At 45.0% G+C, this 24382-nt stretch overlaps 2 non-coding genes across 2 annotated transcripts; one reads left to right on the plus strand and one right to left on the minus strand.

Moving 5' to 3' along the window:
• The first annotated feature begins 7320 nt into the window (after nt 1–7320).
• On the plus strand, nt 7321–7393 carry trnak-cuu (transfer RNA lysine (anticodon CUU)). Its single transcript has one exon. It is a non-coding gene; the product is annotated as a tRNA-Lys (tRNA).
• Nucleotides 7394–20396: 13003 nt separating this feature from the next.
• On the minus strand, nt 20397–20469 carry trnam-cau (transfer RNA methionine (anticodon CAU)). The gene has a single exon. It is a non-coding gene; the product is annotated as a tRNA-Met (tRNA).
• Nucleotides 20470–24382: the final 3913 nt, after the last annotated feature.

Here is a 24382-nt window from a genome sequence, read left to right on the forward strand (position 1 = left end):
TGGATGTAACAACTGCGTGTTTGTTTCTATCAATGTTTGTCAAGCACCGCTTTAGAGATCCGAAATTGGTGGAATGGGATGGCTTTCAAATCCCCGCCCACCCCCACCGGATGTCAGGCAGCATCAGAAGTCTCCTTCACCTGTCAGCGGCAGCATGGCGCTCGCTTCCATCGCCTGCTGTCAGCGGACTGCAGCAAATCCAATTGCATTCATCCTGCACCCAGAATTATCACATCACAGGAAAAGGATGTGGGAAACTGCTCAAGATACATAACAGGAGGGGAAACTTCTGAAAAACACGTGGACTTCCGAATGTTTGTACTTTGGTTAGAACTACAAAAAAGAACGTGTGAAAATATAAACTATGGGTGTGATGTTTATATGTAAATTGAATGTTTCTTGGCGGATTTTTCCCGTTACTCTCGCAGCTATGGGTTGTTAATCCATCAACAATAACTTCCGCTTGATTTTAGCCCGAGTGGTTACAAAATAGCAAGTTTAATAGGTTGACTTACAACAGAGTTGCACGACAGCAGTCTTCAACATTACATTCAACAGTATTATTATTTTAATATAACTGTCTACAGGTTACATTAATGACAAGCAATCAACACAACCTGACCTGTCTTCGAATCCAGGTATATCGGACCTGACGTTTGCGGACTGCCTGTGGCAATGGACTTCTGACTGTCCCCTATTGAGAGCTCTAACATTTGAGAAGGGAGCATGCCCTATCTTTAGACGATTCGGCTGCATTGTTCTGTACGTAAGCACCACTGATCTTAACTCATGGTCGTAAACCATCCCAATTTGCTGACTCTCAGAAACCACCAAGGATTGTTTCGTGTCTTCGTGTTTATTGAGCCTTTCTCCGTCATCAGGTTTTGGATGCTTATACCAGGTTAGCACAACCTGGAGTTCAGGTATCCAGGACACTCAAGATTCTCTGGACATCAACATTTCATAATTTCTCACCATTTAAGAAATATTCTGTTTTTCTTTTCTTCCGACCAAAGTGAATAACCTCACATTTCCCCACATTATACTCCATCTGCCACCTTCTTGCCCACACACTTAAACTGTCCATATCCCTTTGCAGAATCTTTGTGTCCTCCTCACAGCTTACTTTCCCACCTAACTTTGTATCATCAGCAAACTTGGATACATTACACTCGATCCCTTCATCAAGTCATTAAAAGTCGTCCATAGGCATATAAATAGTAAACGGGTAGTAAGAGGAGGGGTAAGACCGAATAGGGACCAAAAAGGAGATCGACGCATGAAGGCATAGAGCATGGCCGAGGTACGAAATGAGTATTTTGCATCTGTCTTTACCGAGGAAGAAAATGCTGCCGAAATCACAGTAAATGGGGAGGTAGTTGAGATACTGAATGGGGTGAAAATTGCTAAAGAGGAGATACTAGAAAGGCTGGCTGTACTTCAAGTTACCTGGTCCGAATGGGATGCATCCTAGGTTGCTGAGGGAAGTAAGGGTGTAAATTGCAGAGGTCCCGACCATAATCTTTCAATCCTCCTTAGATACAGGGTTTGGTGCCAGAGAACTGGAGAATTGCAGATGTTACACCCTTGATCAAAAAAGGGTGTAAGGATAAACCCAGCAATTATAGGCCAGTCAGTTTAACCACGGTGGTGGGAAGCTTTTAGAAACGATAATCTGGGACAAAATTAATAGTCACTTGGACAAGTGTGGATTGATAATAGAACGCCACTGTGGATTTGTTAAAGGCAAATCGTGATTGAGTTTTGTGATGAGTTAACCAAGAGGGCTGATGAGGGCAATGTGGTTGATTTTGTGTTTGTGGCCTTTCAAAAGGCGTTTGATAAAGTGCCACAAAATAGACTTGTCAAAAGGGGCGATAGTGGCTGCTTCCTTATTTTTTAAAAGCGCTTTCTTTTATTTCACTCAACAGATAACTTTGAGTGAGCGAAAACTGATCCACAGTGACGCTGATTTCAAGTTTATACCTTTTAATCTGAAAGGATATATTGGCCTTGGAAGGAGTGCTGCACAGATTCACCAGATTGTTACCAGGGTGCAATGCGTTAAATTATGACAAGATGTTATATAAACTAGGCTTAAAATCACACAAGTCAAACTGCAAGAACTTTTCATTTTTGATACATACTTTAATGACCTGGGCTTGGGTATACAGGGTATAATTTCAAAGTTTGCAGATGACACGAAACTCGAGAATGTCGTAAACAATGTGGTGGATAGTATCAGACTTCAGGAGGACATGGACAGCCTTGTGAAATGGGCTTTATTAATAGAGGCATAGAGTACAAAAGCAACAAAGTTATGCAAAACGTTTATAAAACACTGGTTAGGCTACAGCTGGAGTATTGTGTTCAATTCTGGGCACCACACTGTACGAAAGATGTCAAGGCCTTGGAGAAGGTGCAGAGGAGATTTACTAGAATGGTAACAGGGAGGAGGGACTTCAGTTATGTGGCGAGATTGGAGAAGCTGGGATTATCCCCTTGGAGCAGAGAAGGTTAAGGGGAGATTTGATAGAGGTGTTCAAAATTATGAAAGGTTTTGATAGAGCAAATAAGGAGAAACTGTTTCAAGTCTCTGAGATGATTCTCTTAATTACCATTAATAAACACACAACTTTCTGTTTCGCACTCAACGAAATGCTAACAAGTTTGATGAATGACTGTCGAAACTACGCTAACTTTTCTGACTTTCTTCCCTTCTCATTTTACTCACTTTATTTTAGGAGACTGCTTCGAAGTTTTCAGTGGTTATGAGACCAGGAATCTGATGCAGCCGTTGTTGAATTTGAAAGGATTGCAGCCCAATTTACACGAGACAAAGCTCGGGGCTGGAAGTTTGTGAGGAGCAAGTTCCAGCAAATTGTTTCTGACCCGGGATTAAACCGGGAGTTTTTCGTGTGAGGCCAACATGATAACCATTACACCACGAAAACATCTATTTAGTTCAGCCCAGGTCAGATGGAAGTGTTAAGGGAGAAAGTGAACTGCTGACTCCCACTTCTGGGGGATATCCCAAAGCGCTTCAAAGAGGTGTAATCAAAAACATAGAATCATAGAATCACAGGAGGCCATTCGGCCCATCGTGTCTGTGCCAGCTCTTTAAACTAAATGGTGCAATTTTAAAGGGGGTGCAGGAACAGAGAGACCTGGGGGTATACGTACACAAATCTTTGAAGGTGGCAGGACAAGTTGAATAGATTGTAAAAAAAAAGTATTCAGAATCGGTGACTTTATTAATAGAGGCCTAGAGTACAAAAGCAAGGAACTTATGCTAAACCTTTATAAATCACTGTTTCGGCCCCAGCTGGCTACCACACAATTCTGCCCACCACACTTTAGGAAGGATGTCAAGGCCTTGGAGAGGGTGCAGAGGTGTTTTACTAGAATGGTGCCAGGGATGAGGGACTTCAGTGAGGTGGAGAGACTGCAGGAGCTGGGGTTGTTCTCCTTTGAGCAGAGAAGGTTAAGGGGAGATTTAACAGAGGTGTTCAAAATCATGAAAGGTTTTGATAGAATAAATCAGGAGAAACTATTTCCAGTGCCAGAAAGGATGGTAACCAGAGGACATAGATTTAAGGTCATTGGCAACAGAGGTGAGATGAGGAGAATGTTTTTACGCAGCGAGTTGTCATGATCTGGAATGCACTGCCTGAAAGGGTGGTGGAAACAGATTCAATAATAACATTCAAAGAGGAACTGGGTAAAAACTTGATGGGGAAAATTTTGCAGGGCTATGGAGAAAGGGAAGGGGAGTGGGTCTAATTGGATAGCTCTTTCAAAGAGTTGGCACATGCACGATGTGCCGAATGGCCTCCTTCTATGATGTTTCCATGCTGAGATTCTATGTTATGGAGGATTTGCTGATGCAGTGGATATTCGGGGCAGAGGACCAAGTGGGGATTGAGCTCGACGGCAAGTGTATACAGTTCGTTCAAAGGACTGAAGCCGATGGTTTCATTCTTCCCGTCGTTTAGCAGCAGGAAATTACTCGGCCATGCAGACGACTTTTTTTGTCTTCATTCATGGGATGTGGGTGTCAATGGCAAGATCAGCATTTATTGCCCATCCCTAATTGCTCTTGAGAAGGTGCTGGTGAGTCGCCTTCGTGAACTGCGCCTTTCATTGACTGTGTCATTGACATTTTCTGGATGGAGAGAAACTATTTCCGCTGGTTGGGGATTCTCGTACGAGGGGCCAGACCTTTCAGGAGTGAGATTAGAAAACACTTCTATACACAAAGGGTATGTTCCCATGTTCCTATGTTCCTATGATATTATTAATATAGAAATCCGACAGGCATTTGATAAGATTCCACACAAGAGACTGTTCGCAAAAATGAAAGCGCATGAAACTTGAGTCAAATTATTGACATGGGGAGAGAATTGGTTCGCAGATAGGAGACAGAGAGTAGGGATAATGGGTACATACTCCAATTGGCAGGATGCGACTTGTGGTGTCCCCCAGGGATCTGTAACTGGGGTCTCAGCTTGTCATTATATTTATCAATGACTGAGATGAAGGAACAGAGAGTCGTATATCCAAGTTTGCTGATGACACTAAGTTAGGTGGTACAGTAAGTAGTGTGGAATGCGAGTTGAAAGTTACAAAGGGACATTGATAGATTAAGTGAGTGGGCAAAACTATGGCAGATGGAGTTCAATGTGGGGTAATCCACTTTGGACCTATGGTCAGGGTATTTTCCAAATGGTAAGAAGCTCGGAACTGTGGAGAAGCAGAGAGAATTAACGGTTCATTTACATAAATCAGTAAAAGCTAACGGACGGGTCCAAAAATAATTTAAAAGACTAACGGAGTGTTAACCTTTATCTCAGGGGGCTGGAATATAAAGAAGTGGAATGTATGTTGCAGTTATATAAAGCTCTGTTTAGCCTGCGTCTGGAGTAACTGCGTTCAGTTTTGGACACTGCACCTCAGGAAGGATAGATTGACCTTTGAGGGGGTGCAGAGCAGATTGACCAGAATGTTATCGGGGCGAAAAGGGTTAAATTATGACGACAGGCTGCGTATTCCCTCGAGTATAGAAGATTGAGGGGCGGTCTGAGCGAGATGTTTAACATGTTTAAATGATTCGATAGAATCGAGAGAGAGAGAGAATCAATTTCCTCTGGGGAATCAAGAACGAGGGGGACATAAGCTTAAAATTAGAACCATGCAACTCAGGTTCGAAATCAGGAAGCACTTTTTTACACAAAGGGCAATAGAAATCTGGAGCTCTGTCCCCCAAAAGGCTGTGGATGCTGGGGGGCAATTGAAGCTTTCAAGACTGAGATCGATAGAGTTTTGTTGGCTGAGGGTATCGAGGGATCGGGAGCAAAGGAGGGTAAATAGATTTGACGTGCAGATCATCAATGATCTAATTGAAGGGCGGAACAGGTTCAAGGGGCTCAATGGCCTCCTCTTGTTCCCAATGGAAATGTTGAGAATATGCTTTGTTGAGGCTGTGACGTCTGGGTCAACCCCTGTCCAAACAAGGCAGGTCACATTTGGGAGTTTAATAACTTTGAAATGAACATTTTTCTTTTGTGACTTGTGCAACTTCGATCAATTGAATAGTTATGAAAGAGAATCAATGCAGTCATTCTAACTTCTGGCTATTAATCAGAACAGAGGTTTCCGTAGTGTAGCGGTTATCACCTTGTCCTGATATGCAGAAAGTCCCCGTTTCGATCATGGGCGGGAGCATTATGTTGGGGCAGGTTTTTTTTTCCTCTGTGAAAACTATGGAGAAAACAGACACTTGGGGAAATGTAACATGGGGAAATGTAACATAGGAACAGGAGTCGGTCATTCAGCCCCTCGAGCCCACTCCGCCATTTGATAAGATCATGGCTGATCTGTGATCCAACTGCATATACCTGCCTTTGGCCCATATCCCTTAATACCTTCGGTTGGCAAAAAGCTATCTATCTCAGATTTAATTTTTGGACTGTGCCCCCTCGTCCTAGAATTCGCAACCAGCGGAAATAGTTTCTGCAAATCCAGAAAATGTCAATAACACAGTCAATGAAAGCTGCAGTTCACGAAGGAGGCTCCCCAGCAACTTCTCAAGAGCTATTTGGGATGGGCAATAAATGCTGACCTTGCCATTGACACCCACATCCCATGAATGAAGACAAAAAAGTCGCCTGCATGGCCGAGTAATTTCCTGCTGCTAAACGACGGGAAGAATGAAACCATCGGCTTCAGTCCTCTATGTCTTATTTTTCATTGCACACAAATACATAACACAGATACACAGATATATAATGATAACCACCACACAGTTACACCCAAATGTATTTATAAATGTCACAGATGCAATCATACATATTTATGACAAGATATATCATATTTTAAAAATAATCAAAATAAATTTTTCAATGGCACACAGAACATAAACACTCACTTGATAAAGAAGCATGACATCCATTTATACAAATCCATAGTTTACATTCTAACACCGTCTTCTGAGCAGTCTTGAACAAATTCCACACACCGAAAGTCTCCGCGTTTTTTCAGATGCTGCCCGTCCTCTTCTGCATTTTGAGCAGTTCCTTTCCTGTGATGTGATGATTCTGGGTGCCGGGTGTGTGCCATTGGGTTTGCTGCAGACAAGCTGCCGCGGACAGGTGAAGGCTGCTTCTGAGGCTGCCTGACACCCGGTGGGAGTGGGCGGGGATTTGGGAATCTGAAATAAATGAAACAGTAAATGAGAAACGTTCATAAAGGTAAAACCCAACTCTCTACTATCTCACTTCGTGGCGCAATGGTAGCGCGTACTGACTCCACATGAGATAGCTCAGTGTTTAAATCACGTCTGGGTCGCACTTGTTCTTCGCGCTGGTAAGAGACTGAATAATACATATTGAGATCCCTGCTCTGAATTCTGCCTCACTAGTTCCCCAGTGTCAGGGAGAGAAGCGTCTGATTCCCTCATTTATTTATTGCAAGAAACATACACAAACGCACTTATTAATTCAAAATCAGCCTGCAGCTCCACACGCACAGAGATAAACACAGCCAGAGAGACAGGCAAACACCGGGAAATAGACAAACCGGTTTCTCAGAGAATTGCCTGTACCTCCACGGTCGAATGTAAGGGCTTTTGTTGTTCGCTTTCGTTCCACACCTTGGAATTCAGGAGAATCTGGTACATGGTTTGTAGGACAAGGCACGGGCGCGATGGCCCGAATGGCCTGCTTCTGAGCTGTCTCCTTCTCCGATTCGAAACTCAGCCCCTCGGGGGGAGCCAGCAGCTGCCTCACTGCAATAACAGACCAAATGGAGAGATTTTAGTGGGCCCGGCTAGCTCAGTCGGTGGAGCATAAGACTCTTAATCTTGTGGTCGTCGGTTCGAGCTCCACGTTGGGCAAATTCTGTTTTAAACTTTGACGCTGCTTTTGCAAGTGAACCCTCTGCTTGCTTGACTGTCAGTGCAAGAGACGATTCTGTCAGTGCCGCCTCGTGCGCAATGATCAAAACTATAAAAGGAGCAGAAGGTTATTCGGGGTTCAGAGACACAAACCTCTCTGATGAGCCTGAGATTTAGTCAGAGGTTGCTGCCTCCCCTACATCTCTTGCCCTCTGACGAGGGACTTGCTCCGGTTTCAATTTACAAACTGGGTGAATTGTTGATCGGGTGTAGGAGAGCTGGTTTGTGATCTGAGCAGGAAACTCAGCGGCCCCGGGTGAGACAGAGAAAAAAAATCAGTCCAGGCCCGGCCCCAATCTGCGGATGTGGAAGAAAACACGGGAGGAGGGTGCGGTGTGAGGTCCCTGTCAAACCAACTGCCCGAACAAAGCTGGCCACAGTCACAGAATCAGAATGGCTATTTCCTGACGGGGGTGGGCGTGGCCTGTTCATGTGGAAAAGGATCCGGACGAGAATGATCTGATTCATAATGTTAGGGGAGGGAAATTAGGGAGCTCCTTCGGAACGTTCATTACTTGAAAATGAAGACTTTCTCCGGTGTAACTTGTGTGGTTTTTGATGAATGAAATGTTTGTAAAAAGGCATCCTTGGAGAAGGATTGAGAGCTTTTAGGACTAGAGGGGAAATGAGGAGATTTTTTTCACACAGAGGGTTGTTCCGATCTGGTGGCCACTCCCTGAAAGGGTGGTGGAAGCAGCTTTCATAGGAACTTTCAAAAGGCAATTGGACAGGTACTTGAAGAGAACTGATTTGCAAGGTTATGGGGAAAAGGCTGGTTTTTTTGGACTAAATTGGACAGCTCTTTCAAAGAGTAGGCAGGGCAACACGGCCGAATGGCCTCCTTCTGTGCTGTAATATTCTATGATTGAATTCCATGATTTAAGTGTGGGACAGGAGAGATGTTGTTTAAAGAGAGGTAAAACTGTCCCAATCAGAGCAGACAGAGGTGACTGGTCGGTTCCCCTCTGCCCAGTATAAGTCACCAGCGGTTTTTTGTGTTGTAGTGGTTACCAGTTCGTTTGACACGCGAACGGCCCTGCTTTCGATCCTGGGCGGACAATTTATGTTGCAATTGCTGTTTACATTCTATATTAATGACATGGATGAGGGGACCGAGTGTAATGTATCCAAGTTTGCTGATGATACAAAGGTAGGTGGGAAAGTAAGCCGTGAGGAGGACGCAAAGGGAGGTGGACAGGTTAATTGATTGGGTAAGAAGGTGGCAGTAGGAGTATAAGGTGGGGAAATGTGAAATTGTCCACTTTGGTAGGAAGAATAGAAAAGCAGAATAGTTTTTATAAGGTGAGAGTCCAATAAATGTTGATATTCAAAGGGAGTTGGGTGTACTTGTAAACAAATCACAGAAAGTTAACATGCAGGTACAGTAAGCTATTAGGAAGAAAAATGGTATGTTGGCCTTTTTGCAAGGAGGTTGGAGTATAAGAGTAATGAAGTCTTGCTGCAATTAAATAGGGCTTTGGTGAGAACACACCTGGAGTACTTTGATGTAGTCTACTTGGATTTTAGCAAGGCTTTTGACAAGGTCCCAATTGGCAGACTGGTCAAAAAAGATGTGATTGCACTAGAGAGGGTACAGAGGAGATTTACGAGGAGGTTGCCAGGGCTGGAGATTTTTGGCTGTGAGGAAAGATTGGAGAGGATGGGGTTGTTTTCTTTGGAACAGAGGAATCTGAGGAGTGATTTAATTGAGGTGTACAAAATTATGAAGGGCCTAGATAGAGTGGATGGGAAGGACCTATTTACCATAGCAGGGAGGTCAATAACCAGGGGGCATAGATTTAAAGTGATTGGTAGAAGGATTAGAGGGGAGCTGAGGAGAATTTTTTCACCCAGAGGGTGTTTGGGATCTGGAACTCACTGCCAGAAAGGGTGGTATAGGCAGAATCCCTCGCAACATTTTTTTAAAAAATACTTGGATTTGCACCTGAAGTGGTGTAACCTGCAAGACGACGGACCGATTGCTGGAAAGTGGGATGAGGCTGGGTGGCTCATTTTCGGCCGGCCCGGACGCGATGGGCCGAATGGCCTCCTTCTGTGCCGTCAATTTGCGATGATTCTGCAAAAGTGGCTCGTGTTTTTCCGGCCCGGTTAGCTCAGTCGTTAGAGTGTGAAACGGCAAATTTCAGGGGCGTGGGCTCAAGCCTCATGTTGGCGTATTCTGATTTAAACTTTTTATGTTGCTTTCAGGGGTGAACCCAAGCTCTGACTCCCCCCGACCTCCCGTGCAGTGTCACCGCGCACATTGTGGCCGCGCCCGGGCTGATTTCTCTCTCTCTCACCCGGGACCGCTGAGTCTGCTGTACCGTGATCACCAACTCACCCAGTTTGTAAATTTAAACCGGAACAGGTGTCTCCCAAAGGGCAAGAGAAGTAGGGAACGCTGCAACCTCTGACAAAATCTCATTCCCATTAAAGGTTTGTGAAACTGAATCCCTAACACTTTCTGCAACTTTTAAAAGTTTTGACATTCACTGTACAGGACGCGGCACCTTGAGACTCGTCTCTGACACTCACAGTGATGCGTTGGGCTGTTTTCACTCGTAAAACAGCTTTTGTGATATTGTGATATTGTCTTAGACTCCCTCACCAGCGGAAAGGGTTTGTCTATCTCCCTTTCAAAATCCTAAAAAGCCTTCTATATTCCAGGGAATACAAGTATGTAACCGCTCCTCATAATTTAACCCTTCGAGCCCTGCTAACATTCTGGTAATTCTGGTCTGCGCTCCTTCCAAGGCCAATATACCCTTTTAGAGTAAAAGGGAATAAAATTTAAAATGAGCGTCACTGAGGATCAGTTTTCTATCACTCAAAGTTATCTGTTTAATGAAGTAAAAGATGCAGCTTACAAAGAATAAGGGAGCAGCCACTGTCTCCCTTTTTGGCAGAAGAAAATAGATCTGGATGTTCATGGAGACCAAGTTCCAACATAATGTTTCCAGCCAGGATCGAACCGGGGACTTTTCGCGTGTTCAGCAAATCTGATAACCACTATACTACAGAAACCGATGGTACCTTGCTCAACACAATGGGCAACTGAATGGTGTCCTCTCTCTGCTCGTACTTGGAATGTGTTCTTTCAAGTACAGCAAGAGATTCAGACAGTGGCAGCTTCACCTTTTCTTTAAAAACTCTCAGCATAGTGGGTTTGAGCCCCACGTTGGGCGAGTACCGTTTTAAACTTTTATGCTGCTTCCACCGGTGAGCCCCAGCTCTGACACTTCCCCCACCCCCCTCCATCTCACCGCGCACGATGGGGCTGAATCTCTCCAATTAGGTTTCCGCCCCAGTCGCAGCATGCAATGGTCCTTATCAAAGTCACAAATGATGCCCGATGTGACTCCCACCATGATAAACTATCCCTCCTCATCCTTCTCAAATACAATATCTCACCGTGCTGTTATGCTGTTAGACGAGTTTCCTCTCTCTGCTCTTATTTGCAATGTGTTGCTTTTCCGACTGATAACACTTAGTATCATCGTATTATGTTAGTCCACAAGAGGAGATCATTCGGCCCATCGTGCCTGTGCTGGGTCAAACACACGTATTCGTTCAAAATTCGTTCAGAGATGGATTGAGTGCCTTGTTATCAGAAAATTGCCTGAACCCCCACAGTCTGCAGCTTTCCTCCTCGCTATCAACCACACGGCCTATTTTTGTGTCACCCGCAAATTTCTTAATCATGTCCCCTAAGTTTCGGTCCAAATCGTGAATGTCGAGCACAAAAAGCAAAGGACCAAGCACCGAGCCCTGCGGCACCCCACTGGAAACAGCCTTCCAGCCACAAAAACACCCGTCGACCATTACACTTTCCTTCCTGCCACTGAGCCAATTTTGGATCCAACAAGACACATTCCCTTGGATCCCATGGTCCTTTCCTTTTTTGAGCAATCTGCCATGTGGGAACTTTTCAAAAGCTTTGCTAAAATCCATGTCGACGACATCAATTGCGCTACCCTCATCCATCAATCAGGTGAGTCAGACACAACTTCCCCTCAACAAATCCATGCTGACTGTCCTTGATTAGTCCGTGCCTTTCGAAGTGACAGTTCATCCTGTCCCTCAGAATTGATTCCAATAATTTGAAATGGAGTCTTTCTCCTGCTTGCTGCAATAACAGATAAGGTGGTTACAGATACACAAACCCGGTTATCTCAGTTGGGAGAGCATGAGACTCTTAATGTCAGGGTCGTGGGTTCGACCCCCACGTTGTTCGAGTGTCATTTTAAACTTTTATGTTGCGTTCACTGGCCAACGGTGCAGAATTGATGCAGAATGAAACATTAAATTTGTAGTCCGGATGGCCGAGCGGTCTAAGGTGCTGCGGTCTGGTCACAGTCTCTTCTGGAACCATGGGTTCGAATCCCACTTCTGACGTTGCTTATTTTCACGAAGACGTGAAAATATTATATTTGTGGATTCGGCTGCAGCTGATTTTTCGACCAAGTTGATTTCCTGCTCCCAGAAAAGCAACTGGCTTTGTGATGGAAATGTGACTTGAGAAGTTTCAAACTGTGAAATGTTTGACATATTAATGACCTGGACAAAGAAATAGAACAGCAGTGGGAAACATTGAAAACGGTGATCAATCGAGTCCAGGAGAAATATATCCCACTAAAAAGCAAGAACAAACCATCCAGAAATGACACACCAGGGATGAATAAAGAAACAAGGGCAAAATTGAAACTGAAGAAAAAGGCACACACTGGACAATAAAGGAGAGAGGGGAATGTGAAAAGACTGGGAAAGAAGTCTAAAGAACTATTAGAAAGGCAAAAAGGAATATCAAAAAAAGCAAAGTATTCTGGACACATCAACAGCCAAAGAAAGTTTAGGATAGGAATAGGGCCACTAAGGGATACACACGACAAACTCACAGGCAATGACAGCGAAATGGCAGAAATATCAAATAATCAGTTTGCTTCAGTATTTACCAGGGAGACTGGTGTTGTGGGCGTGACAGTAGAAGAAGAGATCAAAAAGATATGTAAAGACATTTAAGATCGAAAGTGGGAGATAATTGATAAACTAATCAAACTTAGAGAGGAAATTTCCAGTTCGGAGCCTAACCAGAGTTTCAAACCGCTCAGCCACGCTAATTTCCGTATTACTGTTCAGGAGCTTATTTCACAGGGACAGGATTACTGCGCTCCATTAGGGAGGCTCAGTGAAAGGCGGAAATTGATCTATTAATAGAATCGTAGAATAAGATAGCGCCATTCGGCCCATCGTGCCAGTGCCAGTTCTCTGAAAGAGCTGTCCAGTTAGTCCCACTCGCCTGCTGTTTCCCCATAACCCTGAACATGTTTCCATCCAAGCGTTTATCCAATTCCCTTTTGAAAACTGTGAGTTAAGAAAAACAATATTGAAAGGGGTGCTGGGGTCTCTGCAGCGTCGATGTCGAGTGTGTGATGATTGAAGTTATCAAGATGGTTGCTTTACACATGGTATGTTGTGCAATCATCCTGAAATACTTTCAATATCCAATACAAATTGAATTGCAAAGCTAACGGACAAATACTGGAAAACAAGTCACGAGTGAACGCAAATCATCTGGGACCCGTTTTCAGCCTCACGGCACTTTTAATAAAGTGAAATAACTGCATTGAAAAGATTTGGAATTTGCATCTATGCCTTTATCTGTTCCATTTCTTAAAGTTGCTGGCGTCTGATGATGTACACGCCTCTGCTCCCTCTATTGAACAAGAAAGGAGGTGTTTGACGTTGACAGGTCCTGTTGGTTATGAGCTCATCCTTGACATTGAGTGGGTTCGCGTTTTTTAAACGGCGTCAACTTTAGCCCAGCGGTGAACTTCACAACAAACAAGTTCATCACCGTCTCACCGCGGGCACTGACTGACTCGTTTATCGTTATTTCTTTCAGACCTAAATAAATAGGAACCGTGATTTTAAATTTGCACGAAGTGATTTTTAGGTAGTCGCCTTTAAATGTTTCAAAGGCGAATCCGAATTTATGATAGTCCGGCCATTTCACCAGCCGTGTTGAAAACCAAACATGTCTCTAACTTTCGCGTCTTTTTTCGAAAGGCAAAAAACATATTTCCCATGACCTCTGAAGGATGGACAAGTACATTTCAGAAAGCTGAAGCAAGTTAACCAGCCTTTTAATCCGGAGTCAGACCTTTGCGCCACGCACTCTGAAGACAGGATCCTGGATGTTATTATATTTTTGAATGTTTCTTAAACACCGTTTCATATCTTGGTTGAATGGATGAGTCTTATCAAATCTCCGCCAGGTCCCACGGGGTGTGAGACAGTATTGGAAGCAGCCTTCACCCCCAATATCACGCTGGCATTCATCGCCTGCTCTCAGCGGACTGCATTAACAGGGCTGGGCGATATGGACTTTGTTCACATTTAATTAGCAATGTGAATCGTTAAATATTTAATCATTTTTAATGGGGACAAGGTTACAAAATATTACCGGTGCTTTGTCTGTTAGTTAGTTGCACTGTGGGAGATCCTTCGCCACACGGACTGCAGCGGTTTCAAAAGCCGGCTCACCACCACCTTCTCAAGGGCTTTTTGGGATGGGCAATAAATGCCGGCCTCGCCAGCGACGCCCACATCCCATGAACGAATAAAAAAAATATTCCGAGCGTCCTGATGCTGATGTCAGGATTTGATGCCTGATCTGCAGCAACTGGGAGCGGTTTAAATGGCTCCGACCTCTTAATTTCACTCATAACATCAGAGGAACTGTTCCAGGGGGACATGCCGACTCAGCTGCGTCTTGGCCGCCTGTCTGGACAGTCCTTTATTCGTCTCCAATTCCGTTTCCCAAAGCGTATCTGCAGATTCACAAAGCTGTTTGTCATTTCGGTTCCTTTCGATTTGTCCAGCTCCCGACTGGCAATAATTTTCAAACCTGGTTGCAAACCTCCGCCTTGCATCGTGTCCAGGGATGGGTTATGTGGAGAGACTGGAGAAGCTGGGATTGTTCTCCTCGGAGCAAAAAAAGGTTAAGGGTAGATTTAATAGAGGTGTTCAAATTATTTTGATAGAATGGATGGGGAGAAGCTCTTTCCATTGGCAGGAGGGTCGATAACCAGAGGACACAACTTGTATTTACATAGCGCCTTTAACGTAGTAAAACGTCACAAGGTGCTTCACAGGAACGTTATTAAACAAAACTTGACACGAAGCCACATAAGGAGATATTGGGACAGGTAACCAAAAGCTTGGTCGAAGAGTTAGGTTTTAAGGTATGTGTTAAAGGAGAGAGAGGCGGAGAGGTTGAGGGAGGGAATTCCAGAGCTTCGGGTCGAGGCAGCTGAAGGCACAGCCTCCAATGGTGGAGCAATTAAAATCGGGGATGCGCAAGAGGCCAGAATTGGAAGAGCACAGAGATTTGTTTTATTCGTTCATGGGATGTGGGCGTCGCTGGCGAGGCCAGCATTTATTGCACATCCCTAATTGCCCTTGAGAAGGTGGTGGTGAGCCGCCTTCTTGAACCGCTGCAGTCCGTGTGGTGAAAGTTCTCCCACAGTGCTGCTCGGTCGGGAGTTGCAGGATTTTGACCCAGCGACGATGAAAGAACGGTCGATATATGTTTGATGCAGTGTTCCCTAGTGATTGGGAATAGTTCATTGCACAAAATAATGCATGTCTGTGAGACACTTAATGTTTTTTGTAAATCACCATTAATACGTTCTGTTGCACACCGAAGGAAATGCTAACTTGTTTACCAAGTGACAATTAAAACGTTAATAAACCTTTGTGCTTTGCATGTCATGAACTTTTATCCCTTCCCATTTTACATACTGTATTTTAGGAGTCTGCTTAAAAATGTTTAGTGCTTATTACACCAAGAATCTGGTGCAGCTGTTGTTAAATTTAAAAAGGTTTGTAGCCCCTTCCACGCTTGAAGAAACTCAACCCTGGAGGTTTATGGGGAGCAAGTCCCAACAAAATGCTTCCCTCCGAGATCAAATCGGGGACTTTCTGCGTGTAACTGGTGAACATGATAACCGCTACACTACGGAAACGACAAACTTTTCGGTCTCAGGTCTGAAGGAAGTGTCTCGGGAAAACATGAACCGTTGACTCTCTTTGCACTGACTCTTTTCACGAATATTTCATCGATCGAAACGATACAAGTCACAGGGAAAAATGTCAAAGTCATTAAACTCCCGAATTAGCCCCAAAATCTATCAATCTCAGTTTTGACATTTTCAATTGACCCCCAGCCTCAACAGCTTTTTGGGGGAGAGAGTTCCAGATTTCCACTCCCCTTTGTGTAATGAAATTCTTCCTGACATCACCCCTGAATGGCCCAGCTCGAATTTTTTAATGTTACGCCCCATTGTTCTGGACTCTCCCCACCAGAGGAAATAGTCTCTATCTGCCCTGTCAAATGTTTAATCATCTTAAACACCTCAATTAGATCACCCCTTAATATTCCAAACTCAAGGGAATGCAAGTGTCGTCCATGCAACCTGTCCTCATAATTGCTTATCAACGATAGCCACCAAAAAGGGTTTCACGATGGCTGGCTCTAGAGTGGATTGGTTGTTAGTAGTGGGCTCGTTGGTCTAGGGGTATGATTCTTGCTTCGGGTTTGTTACTATGAATATGTGAGAGGTTCCGAGTTCAAATCCCAGATAAGCCCTTATTTTACTTTGGATCTTGAACTTCCAAAGACAGAAAAGTACCCAAATCACCCCACATGAGTGAAACAATTCCGATGTTTCATACTAGTACCGAACACAACTGCCCAACTTGGTTCTGATGAAAGGTCATTGACCTGAAACATTAACTCTGTTTCTCTCTCCACAGATGCTGCCTGACCTGCTGAGGGTTTCCAGCATTTTCGATGTTATCAGAGTATCACTTCCCTCATCACCTAACTGCACTCCTCCACTAGATGTCGCCTTGTGGTGCAAACAGGCTCCTTCCGCACAGCCAGGTGTTCTGCTTCAGGCATTCATCATAACTATAACTTTTGAACTTGATAGTTAAAACATATGGCCTTGCCAATTGACCAGAAAACAGAATGGTGTTTATCTCTCACCAGTACAGTCCTTTCCCGCAGCATCAGCTTGGAATGATACGTAGCAATCATACAGATGTCACACCTCTCCTGCTTGCCTGTGAAGCTGGTAAGACGAATAGCACACAAAGCTGCCTGACACACATACACAGCAGCTATGAATGACTTAAAGGTCTTGTTATGATTGTCAGGCAATTGTTTATATCAAAAGGATAATTAAACTTACGAGTATAATGATATCAGCAACAATCCAAGTGTTTCTGGACTTCAGAATCTACTCGTCTCTATATTCAACATATGCATGCATATAAAATGAAGCAAATCTGTCTTATGATTGTAGTTTCATTCTCCCAACGGAGATTTATACTTCCTCACTTAAGAGGCAAAAGCTAAAGGTTAATATTACTTCAATATAAAGACTGACTCTTTCCTTACAATACAGATACCCCAAACTAATATAACACCTCAAACTGATGGAGCTCCTCAAACTAAAACAGTATCTCAAACTGATACAGTACCTCAAACGGATAGAGAATCTGAAACTACTATAATACCTCAAGCTAATTCATCATCTGAAACTAATGAAGTACCTCAAACTAATACAGTACCTCAAACAAATACAACACCTTAAACTAATGCAGTACTTCAAACCGATACAGAACCTGAAAGTAATGTAATACCTCAAACTAATACAGCATCTCAATCTAATACAGTATCTCAAACTAATAAAGTACTTCAACTAATACAGCACCTCAAACTAATAGAGCACCTCAAGCCAATACAACACCTCAAAGTGATACAGCACCTCAAGCGAATACAGTACCTCAAACTAATATAGTACCTCAAATTAGTACAGCGTCTTAAACTAATCCAGCACCTCAAACTATGTATCGTTGTCTCTCCACTGCTTTAAATGTATCTATCTATCTATATATTTATCTATCCATCTATCTATCTTTCTATCCATCTATCTCTCCATCTATCTATCAATCGATTCATCTATCTCACTATCCATCTATCTCTCTATCTATCAATCTCTCTATCCATATATCTATCCATCCATCCATCTGTATTTCTATCTCTATATCTCTCTATCCATCTATCTATCCATCCATCTGTTTAAATATCTAGCTATATATCTATCTATATATCTCTCTATCCATCTATCTATCCATCCATCTATCCATCCATCTATCTATCTATATATCTCTATCCATCAAACCATATATCTATCTACCGATCGATCTATCTCTATCTATCCATCTATCTATCTATATAGCTATCTATCTATCTACCTTTATCTCCCTATCTCTCCATATCAGTTCCTCGTTCAACCTGTTTATTGCTCTGTTGTTGTTTCTCTATCGCTTTCTGTCTCTCCTCCTTCATTACTCAAGTTTATCAAATAACTTTCTAATCTTTATTTAAAAAATGCAATATTAAAGCATGAGCATGAGGTAAATGAGCAAATTACAAGGTGGGGTGGACTCAGTATGTTGGTCTGTGAGGTCTTCCTTCTTCAGGCTGCTGATCACAGAAGTCTCCCTGAGCAGCTTCTGGAAGAAGAAGCGCGAGCACTTCTCGTCCTGCTCCACGGAGCGGACTCTGGAGCGAAAGATCATTTTTGAAGCCCCTTTAACTGGATGCATCACACCGTGAGATCACAAGGTGAGGCCCCTTTAACTGGACGGTTCATAGCATAAGATCACAGCATGAGGCCCCCTGAACTGGACGGTTCACACCGTGAGATCACAGCATGAGGCCCCTTTAACTGGACGGTTCATACCGTGAGATACGGTCTGTATTGTACTGTATTGCTTCGAAATTGTGAAATTTAGTTTTAACTCTGTGTATTCTTAAATTGTATGCAGTAATATATGTTTTGTAATAAAAAAAATTCGCAGAAACTTTCGAATCAAACGGGTATCGACCCTCCACACGTTATCCATTGCTCCACTGGCCCAGTTTTCAAAAAGCATGCAGTAACTCACACTCCCACAGCGCTGGAGAATGAGCAGTTACCGAGTCAGTCTCGGTCATGCCCACGCGATTCCACGAGTCCGGGCGTGTCAATAGGTGCACGGTGAACAATCACCAAAGAGAGAGACATCAGCTGCTTCCTTTCGATCGCTCAACTTGTAGAGCAGAGGTCTACAGTACAATTAACAGATCAAAGTTTGCTGGTTCGAAGTAATAAACGTGCTTTTGGAGTAAGTAGCTCTAGGCCATTCTCTTAACTTTACAGGCAGCCTACGGCTTAACATGTTGACGCTGAGGCACAGGAGACCACTTTTCCTTTGTCAAACCTTAAAGCTTTCTGTGTCTTTCAGAACACGGCTGTTTTGCTCGAGCATTTGCCTCTGCTCACCAGCAGGGAGTGCCTTTGAGCTACAACACCGCAAACCGATTTCAGGCAAAAATGTCTTCGATCAGTCAGACAGGGCTCTCGCTGCTCCCTCAAGCTCGGGGCCACTGTTCCTTTCCTGAGATCTCGTCTACCTTCCGCAGGCTCGGGCTCTTCTCAGCATCATTCACGATTACTGTGGCTTCCCGTTCTGCTGTTGCTCACTTGCTTATGCTCGATACCACCGATTGGAGCAAAGTATTGTTTGTCGTCAGGGAGGGGGCCAACCCAAGGCAAGATTTCTCTGCTGATCGTGGAACTGCTTGGAGGCGAGTGCGAAACAACCACTGTGAAGGGCATTGAATAAAGGGGGCAGTAGCAACATGGATACAAAATCGACTATGGGACAGGAAACAGAGTAGTGGTGAACGGTTGTTTTTCGGACTCGAGGGAGGTGGACAGTGGTGTTCCCCAGGGGTCGGTGCTGTGACCACTGCTTTCCTTGATATATATTAATGACTTGGACTTGGGTGCACAGGGCACAACTTCAAAATTTGCAGATGACACCAAACTTGTAAGGGTAATGAACACTGAGGAGGATAGTGAATAGAGTTGAAGAGAATATATACAGACTGGTTGCATGGGCGGACACATGGCAAATGACACTGAACGAACAAAAATGCGAATTGATGCATTTCGGTAGGAAGAACGAGGAGAGGCAATATAAACTAGAGGGCACAATTGTAACAGTGATACAGGAACAGTGAGATCTGGGGGTATATGTGCAAATATCATTGAAAGTGGCAGGGAAGGTTGAGAAAGCGGTTAAAAAAGCATACGGGATCCTGGGCTTCATAAATAGAGGCAAAGAGTACTAAAGTATGGAAGTCATGATGAACCTTTAGAAAACACTGGTTCAGACACAACTGGAGTATTATGTCCACTTCTGGGCGCCGCACTTTAGGAAAGATATGAAGGCATTAAAGAGGGTGCAGAAGAGATTTACTAGAATGATTCCAGCGATGAGGGACTTTAGTTACGTGGATAGACTGGAGAAGCTGGAGATTTGATAGAGATTTTCAAAACCATGAAGGGTTTAGACAGAGTATATTGAGAGAAATCGTTCCCATTTGCAGAAGGGTGAAGGACCAGAGGACATAGATTTAAGGTGATTGGCAAAAGCACCAAAGATGACATGAGGAAAAACGATGGGACGGTGGAGTGGGACCAGCTGGATTGCTCTTGCATAGAGCTGGTGTGGTCTCGATGGGCAGAATGGCCTCCTTCAGTGCTGTAACTTTCCATGATTCTAGTCGAATGCTCGCTGAGCAGGTGAGAGATAGCAAGATGGATTCTTGCATTCTCCACTCACCGTTTGACTTGGGTCAATTGTCCAGAAACAAAAGTGGCGTCAGTTTTCAGCGAGCCCATGGTCCATGTACTTCTTAAGCTTCACTGCGTGCTACGGTACAGAGAGGTCAAGGGGCAGCAAATCTTTTGGTGTGCTGCAGGAAGCAAAAATTCATGATTTTGGTCTTCGGCAAAGATTGAAAAAAAAAGCTTAATGATGCCTTCTCTGAGGATTGAACTCAAGACCTTCAGATTATGAGACTGACGCGCTGCCTGCTGCGCTAAGAAGGCACTTGATGTATAAATCTCCAGGCAGCTCTATCAAGTAGGACAGTTTGCAAGGTGTAAAATCATAAACTGATCGGCAGTTTGCAAAAACTCTCCATCCAGGTGGAAATCGAACCAACAATCTTCTGAATTTTGGTCAGACACGTTCCCCATTGCTCGACTGGCCAAAGGTGTGTCGAGTAAGTCGGAGCTCACACGCTCACAGCGCTGCGGTATGAGCAGGTACCGAGTCAGTCTCGGTCATGCCCACGCTACTCCACGAGTCCGGGAGTGTCAAAAGGCACACGGAGAACAATCACCAAAGAGAGAGACCTTTGCTGCTTCCCTTCGAGAGCTCAGCTGGTAGTGTGGAAAACTTGTAGAGATTAAAACTTGAAAGCACAATCACTCTTAAATCGTTGGTTTAATTCTGGCTCAAAATAATGAACGTGCTTTTGGAGTAAGCGGTATTGAGCTCAAGGCCGCATTCTTAACTTTACAGACTGCTTACTGCTTCAAATGTTGGCATTTGTCCTTTCTCAAACCTGAAAGCTTTCTGTGTCTGTCCGAACACGGCTGTTTTGTTCGAGCATTTGCCTCTGCTCACCAGCAGGTAGCGCCTTTGTGCAACAACACGTCAAACCGGACTCACTTTCAGGCAAAAAAGAATTCTCTCAGTCTTTCGGACAGGTCTCTCGCTGATCAAAGGAGTGCGGTTGAGCGGCAATTTTATTTTCAAAATATACTTTATTTCATAATATTTAATGATACCTGCAGTTCAGGGTAAGAATCGCAATTTCAATTCTAAACAATACAAAACAGATTGCACTCACTATGATCCCGTTATTTCAATACAATAAACAGTGTATACAAAGTACAGGACATATCTTATAATACATTCCGTATAATAAAAGGTGGGATGGGTTTACACGGTGCTCTTTCCCCATAGGGCCCTTGCGTAGGCCGCAACGCGCCTCAGTGTATCCCGCAGCATGTTCTCCTGGACCTTGGAGTGTGCCAGTCGGCAACACTCGGTCGTGGACAGCTCCTTCAGCTGGAAGACCAGCAGGTTTCGGGCGTGCCAAAGGGCCTCCTTCAACGAGTTGATGGTCTTCCAGTAGCAGTTGATATCTGTCTCGGTGTGCCTCCCGGGGAACAGTCCATAGAGCACAGCGTCCTGTGTTACTGAGGTGTTGGGGATGAACTGGGACAGATACCAACGCATCTCTCCCCACACATTCTGCATGAAGGTCCAGTCCACCAGGAAACAGACGACGGTCCAATTCCCGCAGCCTTGAAGGCAGCTCGAGGTGATGCTGATATTCCATGCATGTTGGAAGGACTGCACTGGGAGGGCCCTTCTCACCACCATCCAGGCCACATCCTGGTGCCTGTTGGTCAGTTCTGGCGACGAGACGTTCTGTCGAATGGCATCAACCATCTGGTCGGGGAACTGGTCGATCGGATCCACCCTCTCCTTTTCCTGCAGAGCCCCCTGAACGTTCCACTGTCTGACGGCCTTGTGGTCGAAGTGGTTCCAACTCAGGAACTTCTACACCTGGGACAGGTGGGGGGGGGGGGCAGTCCAGCTGAACGGGACCTCCTGCGTCTGCTCGGTTGGATAGACCCAGTTTTCTCAGTGTATTGTACATGGTGTCCCTGTGGACGCATTCTACTTAGGACATCCAGACAAAGTGGAAGAAAGCTCGGGTGTCTGTGGTGACGGAGCTGTGGTGAATGGACCAGACCTGGGCCACGTAGAGCAACACCGCGAGTACCTCACACCTTATCACCAGGTTCCTGTTGGTTATGGAGAGGGATCGTCCCCCCACCATACCAAGCTTCTGTTTAGCCATGGCGACGCGCTCTTCCCATTTATTGGTGGAGTCCTGGGGCCCCCGAACCCGATCCCCAACACCATCAGGTAGTCGGACCTGACGGTGAAGGGATCAAAGGATCGGGTCTCCCACCTGCCATAGAACATGTCCTCACTCTTATTGCAGTTCACTCTGGACCCCGAGGCCAGCTCGAAACGATCGCAGATGTCCATCAGTCTGTGGATCGACTGCTGATCGGATCAAAAGACGGTTACGTCATCCATTTACAGGGAGGCCTTAACCTGAGAGCCTCCGTTGCCCGTGATCGTCACCCTACCTAATTACTCTGTCCTTTCTGATGGACGCAGCAAATTGCTCGACACAACGCATGAACAAGACCGCAGAGAGAGGACAACCCAGTCGGACTCCAGATCTGATCGGAAAACGCTCTGACTCCTGCCCATTGATTAGGACTGTGCAATGGATGTCCATGTCGAGCAGTCGGCTCCAATCGCTGATTCCCTCCCCAAACCCCATTTTGGATAGCACGTCAATCATGTGTGCGTGGGATATTCTGTCGAAGGCCTTCTCCTGGGGCAGGTGTTCAGCTCTCTGTCCTGCACGTAGGCGATCGTATCCCTGAGCAGCGCAAGGCTATCAGAGATCTTCCTGCCGGGTACACTACAGGTCTGATCCGGGTGGATCACCCGCCCCAGAACAGATTCGAGCCTGTCGGCGATGGCCTTCGACAGAATCTTGTAGTCAGCATTTAGCAAGGAAATCGGTCGCCAATTTCTGATTTATTCCCTTTCCCCCTTCCTCGTGGATTCTGACATGCTGCCTGCCAGAAGCATACCCCCGTTCACTTCCAGTAGGATTGGGTCTATCCAGTTCCACAGAGCCGAGTACAAGTCAACGGGTAAACCATCGCTCCTGGGAGATCTACTCTTCTCGAAGGACCAGACGGCCTTTGTCAACTCGTCCAAGGTCAGTGACCAATCCAGGCTCTCCCGCTCGCTCTCCTCCAAGAGAGAGAGGACAGGAAGGATTGGGAGGTCGTGTTGTCTCTGGGCTTCGCGTCATACAGCCCGGCATGAAAGGACTTGCTGATCCTCAGCATGTCGGTCTGTGAAGATGGCACCGAGCCCTCTTCCTCCTTCAGGCTGCTGATCACCAGAGGTCTCTCTGTGCAGCTTATGCCGAATATATCTGTACAGAGTCTGAACAGAGATCAGACATCCCACACGTAAAGCACAGATGCAGGTCCCATCCCTATTTTTACATACTGTGAGTTAATTTAAAATGTTGAATAAAGGTTGTGCACCATTAAATCCCACATCCTCCAAATCTGCATGCTGGACCTCACCAATCCGCCGGTCTGAGAGTCCGTGCACCAAGGTTCTCTGCTGATTCACCAGAGGCCTTGGTGCAAGAGGTGGACTGACGAGTGACATCCTATATCTGCGGAGGGCAAGATATCCTCCAGACATACACCCAAAAGGTCGTGGGAGGCAGTAGAGGATGAGGTCAATGCCAGGCGCACAGCATCATGAACATGGATGCAGTACAGGAAGAAGTTAAATGCTTTGACATGAGTGGTCAAGATGAGTGAGGTCAACTGTCAAGTGGCGTCTCCTACCAACTACACATATAGCTGCACCCATTGCTCCATGAACTACACCCCCCATCACCCACATAACAACAAACTATTTCCATCAGTACTCAACCTTCTCACCCTTACCCACCACCACCGTTGCAAGCCGCCCACCCACAACTCACAGGCCACATACACTGGCAGCTATTCAAACATGATAGGAAAATTACCCAGACACACTCGGCACTTTCTTGCAGGAGAAGCTGGCACATATCAGGAGGCAGCAAGTGGCGGTGGCATTTTGCTCCTCGAGCCTTTTCCACCATTCGATCAGATCAGGGTGGACCTGTGACCTAATTCCATATACCCGCCGTAGCCCCATATCCCTTGGTTCACAGAAATCCATCAATCTCAGATTTAGAATTCTCGATTGAGCTAACATCAACTGCCGTTTGCAGAACAGCGTTCCAAACTTAACCCACCATTTGTGCGTAGAAGCATTTCCTATCTTCACTCCTGCACGTCC

The sequence above is a fragment of the Heptranchias perlo genome, unplaced genomic scaffold (assembly GCF_035084215.1).
Source record: "Heptranchias perlo isolate sHepPer1 unplaced genomic scaffold, sHepPer1.hap1 HAP1_SCAFFOLD_59, whole genome shotgun sequence".
In the NCBI taxonomy this organism is placed as follows: Eukaryota; Metazoa; Chordata; class Chondrichthyes; order Hexanchiformes; family Hexanchidae; genus Heptranchias; species Heptranchias perlo.